The sequence below is a fragment of the Phodopus roborovskii genome, unplaced genomic scaffold (genome assembly GCF_943737965.1).
Source record: "Phodopus roborovskii unplaced genomic scaffold, PHOROB, whole genome shotgun sequence".
Lineage (NCBI taxonomy): Eukaryota > Metazoa > Chordata > Mammalia > Rodentia > Cricetidae > Phodopus > Phodopus roborovskii.
This window is the reverse complement of record NW_026126550.1, coordinates 4,448,578-4,475,734: the sequence shown is the minus strand read 5'-3', so window position 1 is coordinate 4,475,734 and position 27,157 is coordinate 4,448,578.

The window sequence follows — 27,157 nt, the reverse complement described above, 5'->3', positions numbered from 1 at the left end:
GTCTGAGGTCACTGAGCTGGTTGGGGAGCTCAAGAGGTCTCCACACAGCATCACCCATGTTTTGTGAAACCTGGGGGTGCAGTAGAGGGTCTGCACCCATATCATGCCCCCTTCTTTCCCCATATTGGAACATGTTTGATGGAGCTGGACTGACAGAGAGGTGCAGCTCTGCCTTTCTCTGCACACCCTGTCCCCAGTGGCCTGTGGGATACAGATCCCAGGAGCTATGCAGGATCTCTTGATCTTTTAGGAGCTGGTTTCAAATCTTATATGTAGGCCTTGGTCTCGAGTCTCAAAGACCTGTAGGGACACACAAGAGAAAACTTCCCAGAATTGAGGGTGGTCTTCAGGGGGCCATTGTTAGCAGTGCATACCAGCTGGGCCATAGATAAGCATTCATTGTAAAGATGAGATTATACACAAGCATGAGAATGGGCATCCTCCCAGCTCCCACATAAGGAACATTCAGACACAATTCCAGGGCTCCTTGCAAAACCCCGCTGCACTGAGTGTGTAGCCTGTGCTCCACAGAATTCAGGGATGTGAGCTCTCAGCTCCCTTCATCCTTCTCTGAAACACTGTTTGGGCTTCAGTATTGCATGTGCAGCACTCCTTGGTGTCAGGGTTCTAGTGACCATCCATCCTGCCCCTACTTCTCCTGACCTGGAGAGCCGCCACACCTCCGCAGGTCTTTCTTCTTTGGAAACACTGGCTAGTGAGCAGGATGAAGAGACTGGGCACTGTGCATGGCTCTTTGGGCTATGTCTTCTTAGAGTGAAGACAGCGATTTCTCAAGTTGTGTCCATAAACCTCGACAGAACCAGACGTGGAGGTCATAAACAGAACTGGATGTGAGGTTGGGAGCAGAAGCAGGGGCTCAGGAGAAAGGGCATCTGAGCCAGGAGGCCTGGGTCTGAATCCATAGTCACTCACAGAGCAGCTGGCTCAGCCTGTAGCTCTCAGTTTAGTCTTAGAGCACAGAAACAGAGAGCTGGGAGAGGTCCTGGGGCAGTCCCACTTTGTTCCCTAGAATCTGCCCAGAGGAACCAGCTCTGTGGTGGTGGTGGTGGCTGCCTGGCTATTTCTAGCTCAAATTCAATTCCTATTATTATTTTTTAATAATAAAATTTTTGCATATTGTACTTCTTAATTAGTAGTAAATATTCACAGATTGTATTTAATAGCAACATATCCCCACATGTGCGTTGAAGATGGTAATTTGTAATTTGTTGAGTCAAAAATGTTGTGACTAAGATGTAGTTGGTTTGGGTTTTGGATGCAGGTGGAGGGCTGCTGCTCGCAACCACCGCAGCGGCCCCCTACAGGGAGTGCCTCACGAGATGCTCTGCAGACTTGAAGCTGCCCAACAACAGCAGTAACTGGAGAAGCCCTGGCATTGTTCAGGACTCTAAACATTGGGCAATTTGAAACCCACTTCGTTGTGCACTTTGGAGAACTTAGCCTTTGTCCATGGGATATGCCCAATTGAGGCCTCTTTCCCCACATAGTGCCATGTGAGGTGCCCTGCAGCCTACTCAGGATCTCCTCAGTTCCTTAGTTTAAGCCCTTCATGTCCTAGGTAGGCATGGTAGCATTCCTGCTTAGCAGAACAGACAGAGGGAAGTCTGGAATCTATACAGTGCAGAACACAAACCAGGAGTAAGATAATATACATAAGAGCGTGCAGCTGGCCCAGCCCTTATGATGGCAGGAAGATTTGCCTCAGGCTGCCCTGTGGCCACTTCCACCCCCACTCCAGGCCCTGCTAAGCCCCCAATATTGGTAATGTGCTTTCTGACCCAAAATCATGTTGCTGGGATCTGAGAAGGGAGAGGTTTTAAGTCTTGAGAGTGGCAAGTGCTGCCCATTTACCTTGCTTTTAACTTCTCCAGGAGAAGAGCTGGTATGTGGATTTAAGCAAGTAGGAGGAAGGATTTCTGGAAGACCAAGCAAATATTTCCAGAATTTGTAGGATTTCAGCTTGATTCCTCATTTGGAATCTCAGACTCACAGTCTCCAGATGTATTACAGGCCCTTCTGAAAGACCTGATAGTTTTCCCACAATGGGATTCATACATTAACATTAATCAATAGAAAGGACTGAGGCTGAGACTAATCTGAGCATAAATTATTCTTATTATTTTTTTTCTGAGGGTCGCAATGCCTGCTTGGTTTCAGCATTAACTGTAGATAGGTTGTGTACAGGTCATGGTAGCCTTCTGGGTCACGCAGCTTGCCTACCTATGTGACAGGGCAGCAGGGTCTTTCTCTCAGGGCTGTTGTCATTTGGTGCACATGATTTCTGGTGGGTGTGCAGAGGTCCTTTTACTGCTACAGAGGTGTTTGAGCATCTACATCCTGGAGGTGAACTTGACAAGTCCCTAGAACACACTCTAACTGTTCTCAGGAGGTAGAGATAAAATGTAGACACCCAAGAGTACAGCAGTGGCCCTTGATGGGTGCAGAGCCTGCGGGTGAGCCAGCTATAAATGAGACTGAGTATTGGCTTTGTTGTCACCATAGAGAGGGGAGGATAGCCTTTCTCTCAGAATTGGTTACTGTGAGGCTTCCTGAGCTAGTGTGTGAAAACATTCATCAGAGAACATGACACATTTGGGACTTAGGGAGGCGCCACACACTTCTCTCCATGAAGCCCGGAAAGTGGGGAGGTGATATAGCCAAGCAGTACCCTGTATTCTCTAGAATTCCTGTGCTAAGTGTAGAGAAGAACGTGCCATCATGGCACTGCTCTCTGGGTGTGGTTTTACACGGCAATCCTAAAGAGTTCGTGTGACTACATTTGGAAAAATATCTAACATGGGGGATGGGCGCTCTACCATCAGGGGCTGGTCACCAAGCAAACAGGGTGTACACCAAAAGAGCCCCCTTCTCCCACTTGGTCCATTATGTAGCTGAATCAGTCAGCCTGTCTCTCGAGCTTGTTTAGAAAGGTAAAGACGCTGTCACGCTGTTGGTGCAGAACTTGGCTCACAAAACACACATGGGTCAGAGAAGCGCCCTTCATGTTATGGCATGAATAGGCCCAAATCTCTTCTCCAGGGGAGGAATGGTCTCCACAAAACAGCACCCAGTGGGCCACACAGCTCACAGTCCCAAAGAAGTCCCTATCTTCCCTCCTTACATTCTGAGGAAGCCATGGAGAAGTCTGTGTTAGGGTATATCACTCAGGAGTGGTTCTTTACTCCCCTCCTTCACATTGTCTCCTGCCCTGAAGGTGTCACTGACAGCTGATCCCATTACCTTTGCCCCTGACACTTATGACATTCCCTGACCCCGGGCCATGTTCCTCCCTGCCCCCTATGGAAGTGTTGTTATGAGGCAGCTCAGTAGCTTTCTCAGCTCTTATTCAAGTTCTTTCCATCTTACCACAGCCAGGTCCCAACACTGACCAGGTTAGAAAGGTTCTTACAGCTGGGATCCAGGGAGCAGGGTGATCCTGTGCAAAGACATATGTGCACAGTGTGTGTGTGTGTGTGTGTGTGTGTGTGTGTGCATGCTATGATGTGCATCTCTGTGTGTACATATGTATAACATATATACACTCAGGTACATAGCTGTTGTTGTCACATTATCACCTCTGTGTATGTTTGACCTTCCTGCCTTACTATGTACTTGCCATTAAAATTGTTTAACTTTGGGGACAGGGTAGATGACTCTGTGGTTGAAAGTGCTTACCTTTAAGTTTGACAGCCTGGGCTCAATCCCTGGAGTCTTCATGGTGGGCTGACTCAAAGAAAGCTGACTCTGGTCTCCTTATACAGGCATGGTATGCATGCATCAAGTAAATAACGATAAAAGTACTTCTAATTTTCATGATGCTATCCATTTGCAAATGTTACCACTGCAGCCACTATGGTCATTGGCATGGGAATGACCCCTGGCCCCTTTTATCCCTGCTGCTCATATAGACACAGAGCTCATGTTGCATGTGTCCTTATCTGTTCATTGTGTGACTGCAGAGGGCTTGGAAGACAGAGAGCAGATCTGAGTCACTTTTCCCTCTGCAGCAATTTGCCATATCTGGGCCACAATAGACTCACATAATGAATAAAATAATGAATAAGTGAAGTTAATAAAATTACTGTATAAATAATATATAGGAAAAAAAGAACATTGCTGGTAAACCATTAACTCATGTATGGACATAATTAACCCAAAGAGGTAATTACTGTATGTTAACACAAGTGCAGCGTAAGTCAGAGAGTGATGAGGTTCAATGTCAGACTGGGCACACAGGTTCCTGCCACATTTGGCCAGAATCGTTTTCAAAACCAGAGGCATCATTGACATAAAATGGAATAAGAGCCTTCATTGGGTGATACTTACGTTTGTGCCCATGGACCCACAGCCAGGTAAGATATGGAATATAAAAGAACTTTCCTTGGGTTTCATCTAAGAGATAGTGCTCTGATTAGTTTTAATCATGTCAATACCATTAGAATCACGTTGAAGAGGATCTCTATGAGAAACTTTATAGATCAGGCTGGCCTGTGGATATGTCTGTGGTAGTTTTCTTCTAGACTAAATAGAAGATCTTTCCATTGTGGATGGCTCCATCCCTAAACAGGGGATGCTGAACTTTCTGAGAATGGAGAAAGTGAACTCAACAGTGAGCATGCATGTGTCCATGCCTCTGCTCTTGATTCTGGATGTGATGGGACTAGCTGTCTTAATTTTTTTCAGCCTTGACTTCTCCCCTGATGGGCTGTAACCAGGCTTAAATAAACCCTTTCTCTCATAAGTTGCTTTCTGTCCGTGTATTTTATCTTAGCAACATAAACAAACGTAGGACAGGTGGCCACCTAGATAGATGTGTTCAGCAACTCAAAAGTCTTGACTTGGTTCTGGAGACGGGGGAGACTGTGGAGCACACAGGCACCTGCTGTGGTTTGGGTTCTGTTCTCTGGCAATGGAATTTCAAGTCTTCACCCCGTCCCTAGAAATGAGACCTTAATTGCCAAGTATATGCTGTTGCAGTTGATAGGAAGTGAGGTCATTAGAATGAGCTGCAACTCTCAAATGACTGGTGTGACTGAAGAAGAAACAGAGGCACAAAGAAGCCAAGAGACATGACAGCCAAAGTTGACATGGTGACCCAGCCATGAGGACCTGGCCCCAAGGCCAAGTAAGAGGCTGGGGCAGGGTCAGGAATCAACATGGCAGATAGACTGACCTTGAGTTCTTGCCTCCAGACCTGTGGGAGGAAGATTTTCTTACTGTTGTTCTAGGCTTCTTGACATCTTTGACCAGGCCTGAGAGCAGTCACTTGCTCATTGAGGACTGTATTTCAAACTCTCTTTTTCCTCCAGCAACCATAGAGCTCAGAACTCATGATGTTACACATGGCCTGTTAGGCCTATTGCCGGAGGCCTAGTTGATGATGCTGAGTCAATACCCAGGTGTTGCTTGTAACTAGAGCAGGGGAATTCTACACATCATCGCCATTGGTCTTTGTAAATAGAAGAAGCATGAAGCTCCTGTTCAAGGGTGACATTCCCAGGCCCTAGGCCTCTCTGATTGAATCTTGCCATCACCATTAGAGGTATCACACCCAAGTCACCCCACATGGTGCAGTGACATTGTTCATTCTCCTCACAGGGTACATTTTCTAAAGCTCCTTGGATATGCACATTTGGGGACTTCCATTATTCCATTGCAAATATCCATTGTCTACTAAGACCTCAAACCATATTGAGCCACTGTGAAGCCCCTTGCAAACCCTGCTCTTGGAAAGTGCATAGTCATATAGGCACAAAGAATAAAGCAAATATGGAGATAAATTATAAGTGAAAAATCTATAATTTTCTTTGAATACTGAAATCTCATTCTCAAGGTACTCTTCATATCTTAGAGTGGCTATTTAATTTGTAACACATTTTTCTCTCTGGAAAAAAAGCACTATTGGAAATTTCCATTGCCCCTGGAAGAGGAACTTCACAGAGCTGGGGCCATTGCTGACTGAAGGACATGGCTCAGACTATTCTTTACAGTTCTGGTGGTCATCACAGGGCTATTATAAACATCAGTCAGATCCCTGTGATAATAAGGCTCCATGTAGCTTTATGTCCATGTCATCCTGAAAACACTGACTCAGACAGAGGGGGAGAGAACTCAGTCAAAAACAAACTAGTTAATAGACTGATAAAGAAGCTGCAGCTACTAGGCCTGCTTGACTATTGGCCATGGCCCTCCCTGTCACAGTCCTAACCTCGGTGCATTGTCCAGAGCACAGGCACGCAGTCACCAAAAAAGACATTAGGATCAGCATTAGTTTCAAAATCTCACCTAACTATAGAACCCACAGCCAAGCATCATATTGCAATATGGAAGGTAGTTTTAATGGTTCATACATTGTCTGATTTGAGATTATCTTGTGGGAGATCCAGGGATTTTGGAAGACAAATAATAGCCAACAGTCATAATACAGGAAAACACTCTAGAATTTTTCTCCCAGAAACAACAAATGGAATCTACTTGTCTGGAATTTGTAAGAATGTGTATCAATAAAGTATTACAATCTGAGTGCTTTCTATGGGAACCCAGAATGGCCACTTTGGCTGTAGGAAGTACATACATACTACAGGTACTGGACAAACATACTGTGTGTGTAAGGTTGCTACCTGCTCTACACGCAGGGGTATCTCTCCTCCAGAATGTCTGAAGAACACTTGAAGATCTGTTCTCTGGGTGCTTGGTCCCCCTTGGGCTGTCATCCTCCCTCATTGTATTCTCTTATCCCATGACACTTGGTGGCATGTGCCTGGTCTGACATCCATTCTTTTCTTTTGGTCTCTAGGTGTTATCAGGACAAGGACTATGTCTCACTGACCTGATGTGGCCAGAACCTTTGATGATGTCTGACATGATAGGAATGTGTCTATGCTGTCTAATTGCATGAAGAAATGAATGAGTGGACTGTAAGAGTTCCGAAACCATCATCAATGGTCCAGCAACTGTTAAGATTGTGTTCATCCTCTTTAAACCTTAACAATGAGCTGTTTGGTGTGAATTGCATAATTAGTATCCCAAAGAGCATGTCAAATACTTTCCCTCATCTGAAGCTGCAGAATATGTGGAAAGAGATGGAATTTGATCCTTCATTGTGCCCTCTTGTTAATATATCCATGGTCATGTGGTGGGAAGAATTGTTTGGGCTTCTAATTAGAGCCAGGCTTCAGTGCCCTTGTTTTAAGGTTTAGTGTGTCTCTTCACATGGGCCTCAGAGCTGACTATTGTTTGGGCATGTTCTATACACTCCATCATCTCTACCTAGAATTAGATAGAGTCTTATAGTATGGACTGACAATTTTTTTTCTGTGTTCTATGCCCATCTAATCTTCAATCAGCTTTTCACTAAGGAGGAGGTCTGGAAAGTCAGCTGTACCCAGATGTGTCCCTACTGCACTCAGCTCAGGAGGGCAGTGACATACACTCTACAGGTTGTGATGCCCATGAGGTTTGCGGGGATTCCTTTAGACTTGAGAGCAGCTAGTCATCTGGCTTTGGAGTTCTTGTAGTCACCTAAGCACAACCCAGAACAAAAGAATGCCATAAGAACTGTGTCTATTTTAGTTCCCTGGAACTGGTGTAAGAAGCTATCTTGGCATGTTTTCATTTAGTAACTGAACTAGAGAAAGCTGTCCTCCAAAGAGTCATCTTCTTTAGCTAGCAGTGTTTTTCCCCCCTAACTTGGAAGTGTACAGTGTGAGTCAATGGGTCCCATGATTTCATTTTTTTCTGGTTACCTATGGTATAGTTTACTCTGGGTGCTTGTGTGATTAATAAAATATTCTTAAAAAGCCCTTATGAGTCCCACCTGCATTCTCTGCTACTAGAAGCCACCAAGCAAATCATCCTGGCTAGAGAATTCTAATCTAAATTACCTTCACAGGCTCTGAGTCTAATCAGATCAGAATCAGTACCTCCCCTTCATCTGTCTGTCAGATGATAATATTAACAACATCTGAGAAGTTGAGGAAAATACCAGATTTTTAAGTTTCAGGAAATTATGAAGGAAATTGTGTAGATAAAACACCAAGATAATAAAAATGGACCCCAAACTGTCAATCATCAATCAAATACAATTTCTCCTATGTGAACCCAAAGAATATTTTATTTCACATGTTCAGCAAGGGCAAGGAATCATTCTATAACACAATGGTATTCTTCGAGGTGACAAAAACACTTGGTATTGTTAAGTGTTAAGGATTAGAAGTCTCCCAGGCCTGAAAGAAGTTAGGAATGATTGCTAGCATCAGCCCCTTGTACTAACCAATCAAAATTCTGTAGCAAATCTTATTTTGAGTCTCCAAGGTCAGTCAGCATAGATTTGCACCCATCATGTTCTAGTACTCTGCCAACTGAATGAGGTTCCAGAGGCTTGGGGCTCACACTTCCCTCCAGGTCATAACTCAAGAAAAAAAAAAGTCATACGTATGCTTCAAATCAGTTATCACATGTTATAGATCATTCTAGATTATAGCACTACTTTATTATTTGTGAACTGTGCACATACCAATAAAACATTAAATCATACGATGATAAATCAGAAAAGACTCTTGCAAGAAGTTGCTTTTTCTGATTAAGTCCTGTTCTCTCTGCTGAATGCCCACTAGGTGCAGAGCATTATGCTAGGTGGGACCAATGAAAACAATAACTAAAAAAACTAATTAGAGAGTGTGGCAATGCATCAGGCCAGGTATATTCAAGGCTTGGAGGAGTCAGGGTCTGAAGTTTCATAAAACACAGAGCACACTGAATCTCATTCTGGACAATCAGGGGCACAAGCCATGGTACACAGGAAATAAACCACAAAGACTCTTCAGAAAGCTATGCACCAGCATGATGTGGCTGCATCAGAGAAGACTGAGTGCAATGCTGGGGAATAAATCTGGAGATTCTTCATAGGAACAGTGTGTGCATGTGCACTCGAGTGTGTGTGTGTGAGCCTCAGTGTGTGTGCATGTGGGTGTGGGTGTGCATGAGTGTGTGTGCATGTGTATACAAATATGGGTGACATACGTAATCATTATAATGTGCAAAATTGGCTCTCATGACTTTCAGGGCTGACATGCAACATGGAAAACTCAGTCCAGTACAGACTGAAAGTCTGTGCCCCAGTCTGAAAGCCAAAAAATTTCTCTTACTCACTGGATGGTTAGTCTTTATGCACTGTTCATTCCTAAAACCTATTTGATGTGTCCTTGACACAATGAGGAAGAAAATTCATTTGCATGAGCAGAATGATTCACATGTTAAGCTCAACTAAAAATGGTCAAAAGAAAATACAAAATAATGTTTGAGAAAATATTTGATCCAAAGGTTCTTAGCAAGGTAACTACATCTTCTTTAAATGTGAACAAGCTAATGCTACTACTTCATGATTGGAGAAGAAGAGAAAAGTCCACAAAGGAGCAAGTGATGGGTGAGAAGAAGGCAGGGACCCACCGAGATGCCTTAATCTGTTTTAAAACCTACTTTTTATATCAGAGTACCTTAGATGAGTAATTTTCAATTTACTAACTTCTAGAGTTCTTATTTGGTGGTGGCTGTCTGCAAAACTAAAAAGTCAAAATTGTCTAGGTTTAAAAGAATGCAACCTACAAAATGACACAAGAAAGATGAACTGTTGAAACTGTGTATCTACACACACACACACACACACACACACACACACACACGCAAAAATAGATGTACATGTATGGCATGTATGAATATGAGTATAGAGACAGGTTGTGTTTCAATAGTGACTCTTTGGTTGACCTTGTCATCTTTATTAAATCAGGAAGTGATTAAAGCAGGGAAGTGCTCCTCTAGGTCTCTGGAGGAATTTCCCTGGAAGATTAGCTAATCAGAGAAGACCCTGAATATAGGCAGCAAATCTCCTAAAGAGAGAGATCAGATGGAATAACAGGGCTGATGAGATGACTCAGTGAATAAATACCCTTGCTTCACAAGCCTGGTGACCTGAATTTGATCACCAGAAAGAACCCTTACAAATATAGATAGAACCAGGAAAGGCATGGTGGCACACACCCTTAATCCCAGCACTTGGGAGGCAGAGGCTGGCAGAGGCTGGCAGAGGCTGGCGGAGGCAGGCAGATCTCTAAGTCTGAGGTTAGCTTGGTCTACAAAGTGAGTTGCAGGATAGCCAGGGCTACATGGAGAAACCTTGTGTTGAAAAGCCAAAGAAAGAAAGATAGATGGAAAGAATTGACTTGACAGTGTTGTCTTCTTACAAAGACATGAGTATCACACAGTGTGCATGTGACATTCACATTAATAAGAAATTTTAAGAAGGGTAGGAATGGCTTTTAAAATACTGTATTTGTACTTATGGGGTTTAAAAAATGACCACAGTGGGAAAGAAGCAGATTCCTCAATCAAGGAGGCTCTACATAGAGAGCCATGTACCTTGGTGAACTCCGCAGTGTTTCAGATCTTTGTCAATTTGAATTTTGTGGTTTGCTAGAGCTCAGAATTCTTGAGTTTGCATATTGACCTTGTTCTTATTAGTGGATTCAGTTTGGCAATATTAATCTGATTCCTAGAGAATCATCATATAAACTTCAGACATTTACCCAAACTTTTTTACACTCTGTCTTCAAGGTCTTGGTAAGATCTGACACATCTTATGCTCTAATAGTAGATGTTTCCATGTGAAATATTTTATCAATCTTATTTTTCTGAGCATATGTACAGAGGTGGCTACAGGCATCAAGAAAGAGAAAGGTCATTGATGCCATTTTGGAGAGAGGTAGAAAAAAATAAAGGGTGATTTCTAACTCTGTGACCTTTCCACGCACATAGATAAACTTTCCTTTTATCATGTGATACTTAGTTAGGGTTACTTTTTTTTTCTTTTTATTTAATTTATTATTTTACATGTCAATCCCAGTTCCTTCCTCCTCCCTCTCTCCCTCCCTCTCTCCCTCCCTCATTCCTTCCCTCCCCCTCCCTTTTACCCTCTCTGCCCTCTCACATGCACCCTAACCACCCTCCCATCCCCTCCCCCAATTCCATATGTAGGGGAATGCCATCCAGTTGGGGTCATGTAGATCTAACAGGTCATGTGAAGTAGGGACTAGGGCTTCTCTCCTATCTCTAGGTTAAGGCAGTTATCCCTCTATGGGGTATGTGTGAGCAAGGTCCTTTTGTACGCCAGGGAGACATCCTGGCTCCACTGTCTGAGGTCCCTTAGACTGCTCAGTCCTTCTGGCTGAGACCCGTATTCAAGGAAGACTGAGTCAGTCCCATGCTGGCTTCCCAGCTATCAGTCTTGGTGGCCCTTTAGCTCCTCCTTGTTCAGGTAAGCTGTCTCTATGTGTTTCTGAGGTCTTTGATCCATTTGGACTTGAGTTTTGTGCATGGCGACAGACGTGGGTCTATCTGCAGTCTTCTACACACCCTCATCCAATTGTGCCAGCTGTTCATAGGTGTATGGGTTAATATCAGGATTTTCAATTCAATTCCATTGGTCTACCTGTCTATTTTTATGCCAATACCAGGCTGTTTTCAGAACTATAGCTCTGTAGTAGAGCTTAAAGTCAGGAATGGTGATGCCTCCTGAAGTTCTTTTATTGTATAGGGTTGTTTTGGCTATCCTGGGTCTTTTGTTTTTCCATTTAAAGTTGATTATTATCCTTTCAAGGTCAGTGAAGAATTGTGGTGGTATTTTAATGGGGATTGCATTGAATCTGTAGATTGCTTTCGGCAAGATTGCCATTTTTAGTATGTTTAATCTACCTATCCAAGAGCATGGGAGATCTTTCCATTTTCTGGTATCTTCTTTAATTTCTTTCTTTAGAGCCACAAAGTTCTTTTTATATAGGTCTTTTACTTGTTTGGTAAACATTACACCAAGATACTTTATGTTGCTTGTGGCTATGGTAAAGGGTGATGTTTCTCTGATTTCTTTCTCTGTCTCTTTGCCATCTGAAAAAAGTAGTGCTACTGATTTTTTTGAGTTTATCTTATATCCTGCTAGTTTTCTGAAGGTGTTTATCAGCTGTAGGAGTTCCCTGGTAGAGTTTATTGGGTCGCTTATGTAAACTATCATATCATCTGCAAATAGAGACAGTTTGACTTCTTCCTTTCAATTTGGATCCTCTTGATCTCCTCTTGATGTCTTATAGCATTAGCTAGAACTTCCAGTACCATATTGAAGAGATATGGAGAGAGAGGGCAGCCTTGTCTTGTTCCTGATTTTAGAGGAATTCACTTAAGTTTCTCTCCATTCAGTTTGATATTGGCAGTTGGTTTGCTGTATATTGCTCTTATTATGTTTAGGTATGTTCCTGTTATCCCTGATCTCTCCAAGACCTTTATCATGAAAGGGTGTTGAATTTTGTCGAAGGCTTTTTCAGCATCTAGGGAGATAATCATTTTTTTTTTTTTTTTTTTTTTTTTTTCAGTTTGCTTGTATGGTGGATCATGTTGCTAGATTTTCGCATGTTAAACCATCCCTGCATTCCAGGGATGAAGCCTACTTGGTCATGGTGGATGATTTCTCTGATGTATTCTTGAATTCAGTTTGCCAGTATTTTATTAAGTATTTTTGCATCGATGTTCATCAGGGATACTGGTCTGTAGTTTTCTCTCTTCGTTGTGTCTTTGTGAGGCTTGGGTACCAAGGTTATTGTGGTCTCATAAAAAGAGTTTGGCAATGAACCTTCTGTTTCTATTTTGTGGAACAGTTTGAGGAGTAGTGGTATTAGGTCTTCCTTGAATGTCTGGTAGAATTCTGCACTGAATCCATCTGGCCCTGGACTTTTGTGGTTGGAAGGTTTTTGATGATTGCTTCTATTTTATTGTGGGATATAGGTCTATTTAAGTTGTTTGTCTGTTCTTGATTTAATTTTTGGTAAGCGGTAGTTATCCAGAAATTTATCCATTTCCTTTGAATTTTCAATTTTTGTGGAATGCAGGTTTTCAAAGTATGACCTGAAAATTGTCTGGATTTCCTCTGTGTCCGTTGTTGTGTTCCCCTTTTCATTTCTGATTTTGTTAATTTGCATGTTCTCTCTCTGCTTTTTCATTAATTTCGATAAAGGTTTGTCTATCTTGTTGATTTTCTCAAAAAACCAACTCTTCGTTGCATTGATTTTTTTTTTGTATTGTCTTCCTGGTTTCTATTTTGTTGATTCCAGCCCTCAAGTTGAATATTTCCTGGCGTCTACGCCTACTGGGTGAGTTCGCTTCTCTCTGTTCTAAGGTTTTCAGTTGTGCTGTTAATTCTCTTATGTGGCTATCCTCTGTTTTCTTCATATGGGCACTTAGTGCAATGAACTTCCCTCGTAGCACTGCTTTCAAGGTGTCCCATAAGTTCGGGTATGTGTCCTCATTCTCGTTGAATATTAGGAAGTCCTTAATTTCTTTATTTATTTCTTCTTTGACCCAGGAGTGGTGCAATTGCACATTGTTCAGTTTCCATGAGTTTGCAGGTTTTCTGCTATTTGTGTTGTTGTTGAATTCCAATTTTAAAGCATGGTGGTCTGATAAGATACAGGGGACTATTCCTATTCTCTTGTATCTGTTGAGGTTTGTTATGCCACCTAGTATGTGGTCGATTTTAGAGTAGGTTCCATGTGGAGCAGAGAAGAAGGTATATTCTTTTGTGTTTGGATGGGATGTTCTATAGATGTCTGTTAACCCCAGTTGAGACATAACTTCTGTTAGTTCTTTTGTTTCTTTGTTGAGTTTCTGATTTGTGGTCCTATCTAGTGTTGAGAGTGGTGTATTGAAGTCTCCCACTATAAGTGTGTGAGGTTTTATATGAGCTTTGAGTTTTAGTAGCGTTTCTTTTACAAATGTGAGTGTCTTTGTACTAGGGGCATAGATGTTCAGAACTGAGACTTTGTGTTGATGTATTTCTCCTGTGATGAATACGAAATGAAGTCTTCATCTCTTTTGATTAATTTTGGTTTGAAGTATAACTTGTTACATATTAGGAGAGCCATGCCTGCTTGCTTCTTGTTTCCATTTGATTGGAAATCTTTTCCCAATGCTTTACCCTGATGTAATGTCTATCTTTGAAGCTTAGCTGTGTTTCTTGTATGCAGCAGAAGGATGGATTCTGTCTTCGTATCCATTCTGTTAGCCTGTGTCTTTTTATAGGTGAGTTAAGACCATTAATGTTGAGGGTAAGGACCATTGATTGTTGATGTTTGTTTAATTTAGGTTTGTTGTTGGCAGTGGTATTGTGAATATATTTGTTCTGCTTTACCCTTGGTTTCTGGTGTAGTTGGATTATCTGTTGCCTAAATTTTTGTGGGCGTAGTTACCTTCCTTGGGTTGGAGTTTTCCTTCCAATACTTTCTGTACGGCTGGATTTGTAGATACGTATTGGGAAAATCTGGTTTTGTCATTAAATATCTTGTTTTCTCCATCTATAGTGATTGAGAGTTTTGCTGGATATAGTAGCCTAGGCTGGCATCCATGTTCTCTTAATAGTTGTAGAACATCTATCCAGGACCTTCTGGCCTTGAGAATTTCCATGGAGAAGTCAGGTGTAATTTTGATAGGTCTGCCTTTATATGTTACCTGTCCTTTTTCCTTCACTGCTCTTAATATTCTTTCTTTATTCTGTATGCTAGGTGTTTTGATTATTATATGTCGAGGGGTCTTTTTTCTTTGGTCCAGCCTATTTGGGGTTCGGTATGCTTCATGTACTTTCATGGGCATGTCCTTCTTCAGATTGGGAAAGTTTTCCTCGATGATTTTGTTGAATATGTTTTCGGCACCTTTGAGCTGGGCTTCCTCACCTTCCTCTATGCCTATTATTTTTAGGTTTGGCCTTTTCATGGTGTCCCACATTTCCTGGATGTTTTGTGTTAAGGATTTGTTGGATTTATTATTTTCTTTGGCCGATGAATCTATTTCTTCTAGTTTGTCTTCTGCACCTGAGATTCTCTCTTCCATCTCTTGAATTCTGTTGGTTATGCTTGCATCTGCAGTTCCCGATTTTTTGCCCAGTTTTTCTATTTCCAGCATTTCTTTGGTTTGTGTTTCCTTTATTTTCTCTATTTTAGTTTTCAAGTCTTGAACCGTTTCCTTCACCTGCTTAATTGTTTTTTTCTTGGCTTTCTGTACTTTCTTTACTTTCCTTAAGGAATTTGTTCATTTCTTCCACTTTTTTGTTTGTTTTTTCCTCCATTTCTTTAAGGGACACATCTTCTTTGAGGGCCTCTATCATTTTTATGATGGTAATTTTTAAGTCATTCCCTTCTGCTTCCTCTGCTTTGTTGTTGTGTTCCATTCTAGTTGGTGTAGTTTCCCTAGATTCTGGTGGTGTCATGCTTGTCTTTCTGTTGTTAGGTGTTTTCTTGTATTGCCGTCTTCCCACAGCTTCTTCCAGTAGGTGTTGGTGGGGTCTCCCCCCTCTTCTATGGTACTTCTCTGGTGGGCTTATGTGGGTCAAAGATTCAATATCTGTAGCTCTGGGTGGTCCAAGCTCTATAGGAGGTCTCTCCGCAGACAGGGACCCAGAGATGGGGTCAGGGCTGAGGATCCAGTAGAAGATGCCACTAGCCAATGGCTGTAGCTAATGGAAATCTGATTAAAATGTGCTGTTCTTTCTAAGACAAGTGAAGGGTGAAGCTGAAAATCTTTCTTTCCTGTATCCTTCCTGCCTGAATATGTTCTCCGTTACTTTATGGTTCCCTGCCTCCCCAGGCTTATCTTGCATGGTTTTCAGTATATCATGACCCCAGCTGCATGCAGGAGGTGTGAGCAGCACAGAGCCAGGTCCCTTGCGGTGTCGCCTGCTGGCCTTTCTGGGGTGCGATGCTGCTTGAGCTCCGGGCCGCCTCTGCCATGGTCGTTGGGATGCGGCAGCATCTGTGCCCTTAGTTAGGGTTACTATTGATATAGTAAAATATTGATCAAGCAGCTTGAGGAGGAAAGAATTTATTCAGCTTATACATCATAGTCCATCATTAAAAGAAGTCAGCACAGGAACTCAAGCAGGGCAGGAACCTGGAGACAGGAGCTGATGCCAAAGCCATGGAGGGGCTTGCTCCTCATGACTAGCTCAGCCTGCTTTCTTATTGAACCTGTGGCCATAAGCCCAGGGATGACACCACCCTGCACCAATTACTAATTAAGAAAATGCCCTACAGTCAGATAATATGGAGGCATTTCTTAACTGAGGCTCCTCCCTCTCAAATGACTCTGGCTGTGTCAAGCTGACATAGAACTATCCAGCACACATGGCCAAAGAACACACATGATGTTTCTATTTGTCTTTGTCCTCGAAGGAGGGGCTTTCCTTGATTGACAGCTCTACTGATTGACTGCTGTTCTGTCAGTAAGGATGACTGGGATAGAATTCAGGCAGCATCCAGCCTGAAGAACCTGGCCTTGGGGAAGCTTCCCTGTCCTTAGGCAGTGGTGATTTTCTTATGGTCAAGAGGTACCTGGTCACATCCCACCGCCCCTTTCCACAATTATCCTCTCAAGATCTCCTTTTTTTTTTTGTTTGTTTTTGTTTTGTTTTATAAACAGATTTTCAAAGAAAACATACATTCTTCTCACCAACATTTTTAAAGAGTTCCATGATCTTGGTTCATAATGACCTTGTTATCTATGAATATTTAATTCTTATCATATATCAGAAGAATAAGGGAAAGCCTGTAGACATTGTCCCTTTCCCTCATCCTACCATACAATTTTATTGTGACACTGTATGTAGCCACATCCTCTAAAAGCTTTTGTGTCTTCATACTTCACACTCTCACCATGCTGCCCTACCCCAAGCGTGCGCGTGTGCGCACACACACACACACACAGAGGCATACACACATACACATGTAAATATGCACATGTGGGCATTCAGGCTCTCATGTGTATGTGTACTTCTCTACAAGTCATTTTACAAATGACTTTACCATGTCATCTTTTCTAGTGCTTGACTTGACAAGGTCCATGGTCTGCCTTACTGTTCTATTCTCTGCACATGTGTTGTTCTGATGTGGGTGAGCACATGTGCCTTGGTAAAAATGCACAGCCTTGAGGCATAGCCACAGATAGACTTTCATGCTGGAAATATGCACTTCTCTGGTGCCAGCACTGTGATTATGTGAGCTTGAAGCAGTACTTGGGTCTGGGAATTGTCCTTGAGTGTGTTCTGCAATAAATTATTTAAGTGAGCTGAGGAAGAACTAATTGGTTAATAACCATAATTGGGATTAAAGAGTAATTTTGATTTTTAAAAGATATTTAAAAGGATAAATATTCAGTTGTCTCATTTTGCTATTAAAAAGAAATAAGCCCCCTTAAATGGCTCCACATAATGGAATATATAGGTGGTTAAACACTGTCCTCCACAAGGAGGTGACAGGTCATTGTCAAGGCCTCTGCTGGTGGCAGGCTACTGGAACCAAGCTGCTTGCTTGTGCATTGCCTTAGGACTTTGACTATGATTATTTATGTTTTGTGCTGCTCAGTAAATGTACATTGTGCAGAACAATAGATTAAATTGTGCTGAACAAAGAGTAGGATTCTGGCCCCTGGGAGAGGACTTAAATTTTAGATGCTTAGGTGACACAGTTCAGGACTTACACAGAGTAGAAGGGTACAGGGCACCAAGGCCCAGTAAATTGCAGGGAAGGGGAGGGTTATGTTTTACCAAGGAGAGAATAGCCTTAGCCAGGCTTGAGAAAAACAATGCATAAAAAGAAAGCAACATTCTGGCTTTAGGAGGAGGAACAAACACAAAACAAGTCAAGAGAAGAAAGAAATGTGCAAACATGTAAGAATTAACAAGACCACAAAAATTTGCTTATTTGTCCCAAGTCTACTTGGGCTCCTGCTGTTGTGCCTGGGTCCATAGAGCAGCAGGTATGACCTGCACCATTTTTCCATCTGTAGTTTAGGAACCTGGTATCCGTGAGAAACACTCAGGTCTCTATGCAGCTTACATTCACATCTTCATGATTCCTAGGGCAGGGAGGACATCTTTTCTGCCTCCAGTGGTTGTCATCAATGCTGAACAAGGTAGAATTCCCCCTATCTGATCACATAAGGAAATCAAGTTCAACAGTTTCAGCTGTTTGGTTTGAGCAGTCTGAGGTTTAGACTTTCAGGGCCACACCTTAGAAGCTAATGAGCACATGACCAAGGACAGAAGGTTTAAAACTTTTCATTCATGGGAACATTTGAAACCAGGTTGCATCTGAGAAATTCTGGGACTTGTCAATCACACGTGCATGCCTTGACCCACAGCTGCTGTTTGCCTGCTTACTGCTTTTTATAAACCAAGTCATACTTCCCAGTGCTATTCTTCCAAGAAATTTCTAATCTGAAAGGAAGTCCATATTGGCACAGAGATAAAGTCTTTCTTGGCACCGGGACTAACTAGAAAGTAGTACCCCGGATGCTTGGAGGTAATTGTACTAAGTCTTGCTCACATTTGCTGGCTGCAAAGATAGAGATTTGGTATCAATAAACTGCAGGGATATTTTGCCAATTCCCCTTCATTTATCTCTCAGCATTGGTGTCTCAATTGTCTCTCTCCTTCTGCTTGAGATATTTCACTTACAGAAGAAAACGTTAATTCATAACTGGGCGGAAGCCTACTAAACTGAGCAACTACACTGGCTCCTAATAAGCTTTAGAGTATTTCCTGACCCCTGGACACACCTTTCAAATTTCTGTACTTCCACCAAGGTGATTTCCAGACTGTTTTCCTTCTCCAAGTGCTGAACAAATATACCATTAAGAAAATTCTATGGGGACTCTGAGAAAGGGCTTAATAAATTTTATAGACAAAACAAAGGCTGAGGAAAATATCACCAAGCTTAACTATTGCTAAGTTTTTCTAAACATCATTAGTGAAATATGGCTACTATATCAAAACATTAAAGATTGTTGTGAAGTGGGGAGATGGTTCAGTGGTGAAGAGTGTCCCACACTTTCCCAGGACCTGAGTTTGGTTTCCAGCTTCCACATAAGCCAGCTTACAACCTCCTGTAAGCTCCAACCCAAGGGGATGACACTATCTTCTGGCTTCCTCAATCCCAACAAATATTATACACACACACACACACACACACACACACACACATATATATATATATATATATATATATATACGTGTATATATATATATATATATATATATATATATATATATATAATTTCTACATGGTCTTATCTTACCAAGAATGCCAGACTCATGAGTCCTCTCCTCCTCAGATCACATTATGAGTCCTCTCTCCTACATCTCCCAGAATCCTCCTTGTCTCCCTATCTTGCTTCCCTATTGGCCAACAGTGCTTTATTCATTAACCAATAAGAGAAACATATTTATAGAATAATATCTTCCATCATCTCCTCTTTTCTGGCTAAATAAGAAGGGCTTTAACTTTAACATAGTAAAATATATAACAAAACAGTTACCAATTAAGTACTATATTAACAACATTTAGTCCATTAACATTATCAGGAATTAAAAAAATATTCTATCATCTATCCTATCTTTGTGAGTCTAAAGTCTTATATGTAACTTATCTTCAATACTAACTAAGAAAAATTATAACCATAAACACACACACACAAAAAAAAAAACTTCTGGAGAGTAACTTGAGTTTAGTTTGTCAGTTGCTTAAAAGCTGCTATGATACAAAAGTTCAGTCAGTTATTTTAAAAGAGGATCAAACAATTCAGTGAAAATGTACTCTTAATGAATGAACCAATAGGAAATCTTAATGGAAATGTGAAAACCACAAAGAAAAGAAACAGCTGGAAATTCTGTTGCTGAAGAAACATAATATCTGAAATAAAAACTCACAATTTCAATTTGCAGCATTGATATAGAAGAACAAAAGATTGGTTCTTAAAAGGATGGATTATTGGAAATAAATTTAGAGTATAAGAAAAAGGCTGAATACAACTGAAGAGAGATACAGAGGACTGTGGACTATTACCAAGCTTTCCAACATACCTATAATTGAAGAACCAGAAAGAGAAAGAAAATGCCAATCGAGTAATCATGCCTGACATCAGTATATAAATAATTCCAGCTATGTGTTCTAGAATGTCTCAGTAGGGTCTGTGTAACATGTAGACGCATCAAATATTCAGCCATAGCCCCCCCCCAAAGTCTCTAAAGCAGCCACATAAACACTGCAGTTGCACACACAAAAAGGAGCAAGACAATGTGCAGTTGACTCCTTATCCTGAACAATGGGATCTATAGAAGTTTGGTGGAATCAAATGTTAAAAGCATTGGAAGATGTTTTCTATAGTGATTGAAGCTAGCCTGTAAACAAGAAGGCAGGATGAAGAATATTCGATAAACAAATGCTGATGGAATTCTTTGCTAACAGAATTGAATCATAAAAAAAATATCAAGAGATGACATTCATGTTAACATTTCATAAGAAACCCCATAGCCATGGAAATGGTGAAGGATACAGCAATTGGGAATGTGTAGTGAATATGAGAGATTGTATTTCCATTATTGTAAAATCAAGTATCACCTTACTGTTTGCTTCACATCTGTGGTGATCTTGATGCTATCAAAAAGTATGTGAATGATGAGAGTAGACTAACAAATTTAAGGTGAGTCATGTCTATCAGTACATTGGAAATGAAGGAGGAAGAAGAGGAAATGGAGATATTTTGATATGGGGATATTTGTTATTTGAGCATTTTGTTTCTTATTTTTGTTTTGCGATCAAGTCTTGCTTTAAAGCCTATGCTAGCCTGAAACTCACAATCCTTCTGTCTCAGCCTCACAACTGATATAAAGTTTTACAGTCCATTGATTATATGCCAATACTAGTTTGGATTTATTGTATTACACATCAAAACATAAGGAAAACTGTAACTAGTTTGTGGTGGTTTGACTAGGTTTCTCCCCCCCACCCCCCTTAGACTCATGTGTTGAATGTTTGTCTCATTGGGAGTGGAGCTATTAGGAAGAGTGATCTTATTGGATGTTGAAGGAAGTGTGTCACTGTTGGGGCAGACCTTGGGACCTCATCTAAGCTTAAGCTATGCCCAGTATGGGACACAGCCTTATACTACCTGCTGAACAAGATGTAGAACTCTCAGATCCTTTTCCAGGACCATGTCTGCCTATATAGTGCCATGTCTTAGCATGATGGTAATAGACTAAACCCCTGAAACTATAAGCCAGGCCCAATTAATGTTTTCCTTTATAAGAGTAGCTGTGGTCTTGGTGTCTCTTCACAGCAATAGAAACCCTAACTAAGACATGGTTATTCAATGTTACATTAAATGACAATAAAATTCTTAATAAACACAAAATAAAACAGTACCTGAGTAACGAGAACAAGAAAGGATGAGATTAATCCAATGCAAAGAGTAGTAGCAGATCAGAACTCTCTTCAGCTATGTGATGACAGTTTCAGACTAGTGGAGAATAACTTTAAACCAGGTGTCACCAGATTTTGGCCCTGTGGGCAAATATGACCTTAGTTTGTTTGCTTTGTATATTTTAAATGTTAAAAGAGGAAGCTGAAGACAGAGACAGTGATAGGGGGTGATGATGATGGTGATGAGAAGGATGGGGCTGCTACTAATGATGCTGGACAAGGACAATGAAGGAAGGAGGTTCAACTGGAGTTGTAGATGGTCTGTGAAGCATAAGAGTTATATAAAACATGTTTTCTGGCCCTTTGACTAGTATAAATCAGAACTTTTTAGACTATCTTAAAAGTGAAAATCATGCCAGGCAATGATGGTTTAAGCCTTTAATCCAAGCACTTGGGAGGCAGAGGCAGGTGGAACTTTGTGAGTTCGAGGCCAGCCTGGTCTACAGAGTGAGTTCCAGGACAGTGAGAGCTACACAGAAACAAAAAAACAAAAAAATAAAAACAAAACAAACAAACAAACAAACAAAAACAAAAAAGGGAGTGAGAAAGAATTACATTACACCAAACATTAGCATAAGTCCTATGCAGTAAAAGAAAAATAAAGAAATATATTAGAAAATAATAGCTCCAAATTTTAAAAATTCTTTGAAAATTATAAATTACAAGTGATGAGCTTGCCTGGCACCTGGCATGTGTAAGGACCTGAGTCCCATTCCAATTCAGGTTGTGAAATCTGTGTGTGTGTGTGTGTGTGTGTGTGTGTGTGTGTGTGTGTGTGTGTGTATGATAGGCATAATAGGCAGCACTAGTAATCTGTCACTGCACAGACAGAGGTAGGCAGCTCTGGGGCTCAGACACCAGCTGGGCTAGCCTACTTGACAAATTCCAGGCCATTGAGAAACCCTATCTCTAAACAAAAGGTGAGTGGAGCCTGAGGAAGAGCCCCTGATATTGAATTCCAGCCTCCACATGCACACACATTACCAATGCACACAAAGGGAGTTATAAAAGTACAAAATCCCATTAACCTTATGTCTACTAAGAAAGTATATACAAGTTATAATTTAAACAAACACACTCACACTCACACACACACACACACACACACACACACACACACACACACACACACACACACCTCTAAGTCTAAACAGGGCAACCGGTGAGTTTTCTTACATAAGGAAATAATTTATGAAAACAGAGTAAGAAAAAAAAAAAAAAGAAATACATCTGTAGGCCAGTGTTACCTCAGTTACAAAAAGGAAGATAAATCCTAAGAGGACTGAAGATTGATGTGCCTACAAATTGTATCTGTGGATATATTTATCAAAATACATGTAAATCAGAGTAACATGTAAAAAGGATAGAGGATAGTATGTGCAAAAAAGGCTGTGTGTATATGACACTGTTACCATTTGAAAATCAGTGAATGTGGGTGCTGTATTTCTACAATGAAAAAATCAAGTCATCCCCACAGATACAGAGCCAGCATTTGATTAAGTGAGGCACTAATTCTCTGTGGTACAATATTTTTATTAACTCCTTGAGACATTCATGTAGATACAATATATTTTGCTCTTAATCACTCTACCTTCTCCCCTTTTCTTTCTCAGGAAGTATGCTCTGCCTCCTCTCTCCTCCTCTCAACCTCATGTCCTCTTAACTGCCTTAAAACTCATTGAATCTGATTTGTGATGACCATTTGTCAATGGGAATGGGACCATCGGCTGAAGCACATATGTAGGTAATCATCTAGCTCAGGGAGAGATTGGTTAAGATAACTGGTTAGGAAGACCAAACTGTATGGTTATACAACCCGAATGGCTGGAATTTAAAACTGAAATCCAGGTATGAGCCAAGATGTGAAGAATCAGAATACATGCACTTCTAGTGACAAGGAAAAAACTGCATGGCTGCCAGCAAGGAAGTCTTCATGTTGAGTATTCATCTATAATAAACTTCCCTCCTTGATGTCCATCCAGTATAAGGGAGAGCATGTCTCACAAAAAATAGCACGCCAACATTCATATTGACTTTAGTCACAGCCAAGCATCTACAAGTTGTGAATGTATAAATAACATGTAGCGTATCTACACAACAAAATTGAATTTAGAGCTGAAAAGAATTGATTGTTGATTCACACAAGTAAGTGAAGGAATCTTAAAGCACCATGGTTCCCTGACCTACAATTCCATGCATGTGAGATTCAAGAAAACTCAGATGAATGTGGTAGAATCTTTCTGAGCCATGGGCAGGGGTGGAGCATGGCCAGGAGTGTGGGTGAAAGAGAAGGGAACTCCAATGAAGAGTGGATGCATTCTAGAACTCTGATATAGTGATATCCCCATGATTGCATATATTTGGCAAATCCATAAAACTATACTCAAATAGGTGAATTTTACTTTATCTATAGCATTTATGCAACAAATTAGACACAAAAAACATTTACTAGCTGGAAGGACTTAAGTCCCTACACTTATAGAATGGGCTTCCATTTCACTAGGTCCATATCTCCAGGAACAAGCTAAACTCATCCATCTGCCATCATGGTAGCCCATAGCAGGACCAACAGTGAAAGCTTAGCTTCTCTGTCTCAACCATTCCAACAAAAACCCATAGAACACTAGCGTTCACCTTGCTGGATGGATGTGGAGCACAAGATACTCCATAAACAAAGAATTATGAATAGTAGGAAAAGATTTACAAATTGTACATTCTGGGATCACAAGCACACAAGCAAAACCTCGACCCACCTCTAGGTAGTCTAGATGACAGGACTGATTCTCTCTCTCTCTCTCTCTCTCTCTCTCTGTGTGTGTGTGTGTGTGTGTGTGTGTGTGTGTCTGTGTGTCTGTGTGTTGTGGGGTGCTATGTATTCCTAGCAATGTGGAGAGAGTAAATAGAGGGCTGGTAGAGGTCATACATCCTTCCCAAATCAAGAGTTTCCTGTGTGTGCCTGCTGTTAAATGAATATGAAATTATTTTGATCTGGAATATTATAAACCTTACATTCCCTTTAGAATGCCAGAGATACTCGTTTTAACAATCTCATGTTTTTAGCTGACTTTCATTTCAGACATTCAGGTTGTAAAGCAGGCCAGCCTTGCTCACCTTTTCCGAGGATTCCCTCCAGATCTGGGGAACAATGATTGGTGATGAGTAACTGAAAATACACAGCACACTGACAGCCGGAAGAGCTCACGTGATTCTTGCAGTGTGTGCTCAGACACATTCGGATCAGGCGGGTGCTTACAGAATCCTATACCAAAAAAAGTCTAATCCTGTGGAGGAAGCACCCCTAAACCACACATACTTGGTTATTTGGGGATCACAGAAATGTTTATTGATTTTTTTCAGCAATAAGAATAAATCTTCTGACACTTTCAAGCTATGATTATACCTTCTATTCACTTTAAGGAAACTCCTTCCTTGTCCTCACCTCTCTCCCTTTCCCTTTGTTCCCTCCCTCCTTCTCCCTGTTCTCTGTGTGCATGTACACATGTGCATGTAATTATGTAAACAGTGGGATCCCATGTAGGTAAAGCCTGGGCCCCATCAGTGTTGTAACAGCTACAGAGAATTCAGAAACTCCAAGGCCCCCCTACATGAAGTCAACAAACCCACAGACCTTCCATAGCCCTGAATCCAGTCTAGGAAATCATAAACACTAACAGAGGATTGAGGACTTCCTGTTAATGACAATGGACAATTAAGTGCCACATGTGATCACCACATGAAAAAGAACCCTTCACAAATCTGTCCTTTTGATTCTGTGACCTGAGTTTACAACTGGGAAGAGAAGATCCTTTGGGGAAATATTTCCTCGTAAATATAGAACCTGAGCTGAGTCTCAAAGACAGAATTTTCAGAGAGAGAGAGAGGATGAAAGGTATTGTAGTTGGTCATGTTTGCCAACTTAATGGAACTGAGAGTCACCAAGGAGTTACACTGAGGGAAAAATGTCTGTTATCATTTTCCCTCAGAGCATTATCAGAGAGGGGAAGGCATCTTTTCATGGTTGGGTCAAATATAAAGAAGTCTAAGTGAGTACAATGTTGCCTTCACTTCTTCCTGAGTGTGTGTCTCCTGCTGATGGAAACTTCTTTGGTTTTCCAGCATGGACAGTAGACACAGGGGTTTGCATCTAAAAAAGAGGCATAGAAAAGAGCTTGTCTCTCTGCCACATACTAACTGAGGAACGACATAGAGAGGAAAAAAGAATGGGGACACTCTACAAGACTCATATCTAGAGGACCTGAATAAATCACAGAACTGGAGACAAATATGACATGAGTGGGTGGAGCTTGGGAGATGGGCTTGTGGGGGACTAGAAACACCGTGTTCCTATTGACACTGACTTTTGTGTGTGTGCTACACAGCTGGAGAATTTAGTGTAATATGAGACATGAGTGCTGAGGATTCCAGGAAAAGACAATGAAGTATCTCAAGTGACCAATACAGAATTATCCTTAAAGCTGAGAGGGGCTGAGGTTTCTGAGAAGAAAATCCTCTGAAGAAGACTTCAAGTCATTGAGAGCTTCGTGTTGGTGCTAGTCCTTGATACCAACCTTTCAAACAGACATTTCATCCAGGTTTTGCTTCCTGAACGATTGCCAGCACTGCCACCAATAGCAGCTATGAGTCCTCCGTAGGAACCCTTGGGGTTTGGGTATGGCTTCTTGTTGCACTTGGAAGTCTGAAGACTTGCCCCAGATGTATACCTCCATTCTTTCCACTCCCCATCTGTGACATACTTGATGTTAAATTCTTTAAGTAGCGTTGACCTACCTGCTGAGCAGAGGCTAAGCCAGTGATTATGTGTATAAACTATACCAAAAAAATGACGTCTAGTGCATGCTTGTAACTCACTTGGTGAAGTCCACATGGGCAGCCAGCCATAATGGAAGATGAAACAAAGGCATTAAAGGCAAGGCAGATCAATAGGGTGTGGGTGGGGAATGACAGAGGGAGCACTGTACACAGGAAGAAATGTCTATCTGACCTAGTCCTTGTGGGAAAAGAGAGAGCCACAGCAAAATTGGGAAAGCCGACCTAGCATTTGCTTTAGATATCTACATTAATGTCTCTGGTTTGGCTTTATGCAGGCCTGCTGCTCATCTGCCATTATGTAAGCCTGTATTATGTGTAGGTGCTTAATGGCCACTCTAAGTGCATGATAGAAGAGTCATGTGACTCCTACAGCTTGGGGAGAGACTGCTTCCGCTCTTTCAGGGTGCTGGTGTCATTTCTGGGAATCTCTCCAGAAACTTCCTAGTGTGGTTGTGCATAGCCAGTTCGATGAGAGACATCGGATCCTTTCTGTTCTCTAGACCATTAGGAACCTTTGCTATCCAAGCTGGAGGGATCATGAGAGTGGAACCAAATAACTAGGAGAATAAGTGTGTGCACTGGCACAATAATTGGTGCAACAGGGTGAACGTTGTATAGCCATTTTGTAGCCCTTGGTTTCTTGACTCGTCTATGTTTCTAGTTAGGTTTATATACATAATTGAAGCTCGTGAGCTCCAGCCCCAGCCACTGGTCTTTTTTTTTTTTTTTTTTTTTTTTTTTCCAGGATGGTGACTGTCTCTGAACAGGAAATCCATCTGTCTTTCTTGACTTCACTGGGGGCACTCTATATAAGAGATGAAGGCAATTTGGGTGCAGCAGCTGCCAGCCTGTTGTCTGAACTCCTGGCCCATGTGACTCCTTCCGGAATGTTCAGAAGATGGGTCTGTGCTTCAGCCAGCAGCACAGCCCTGCACTGTGACATCTGGCTGGATTCCTGCTCAATT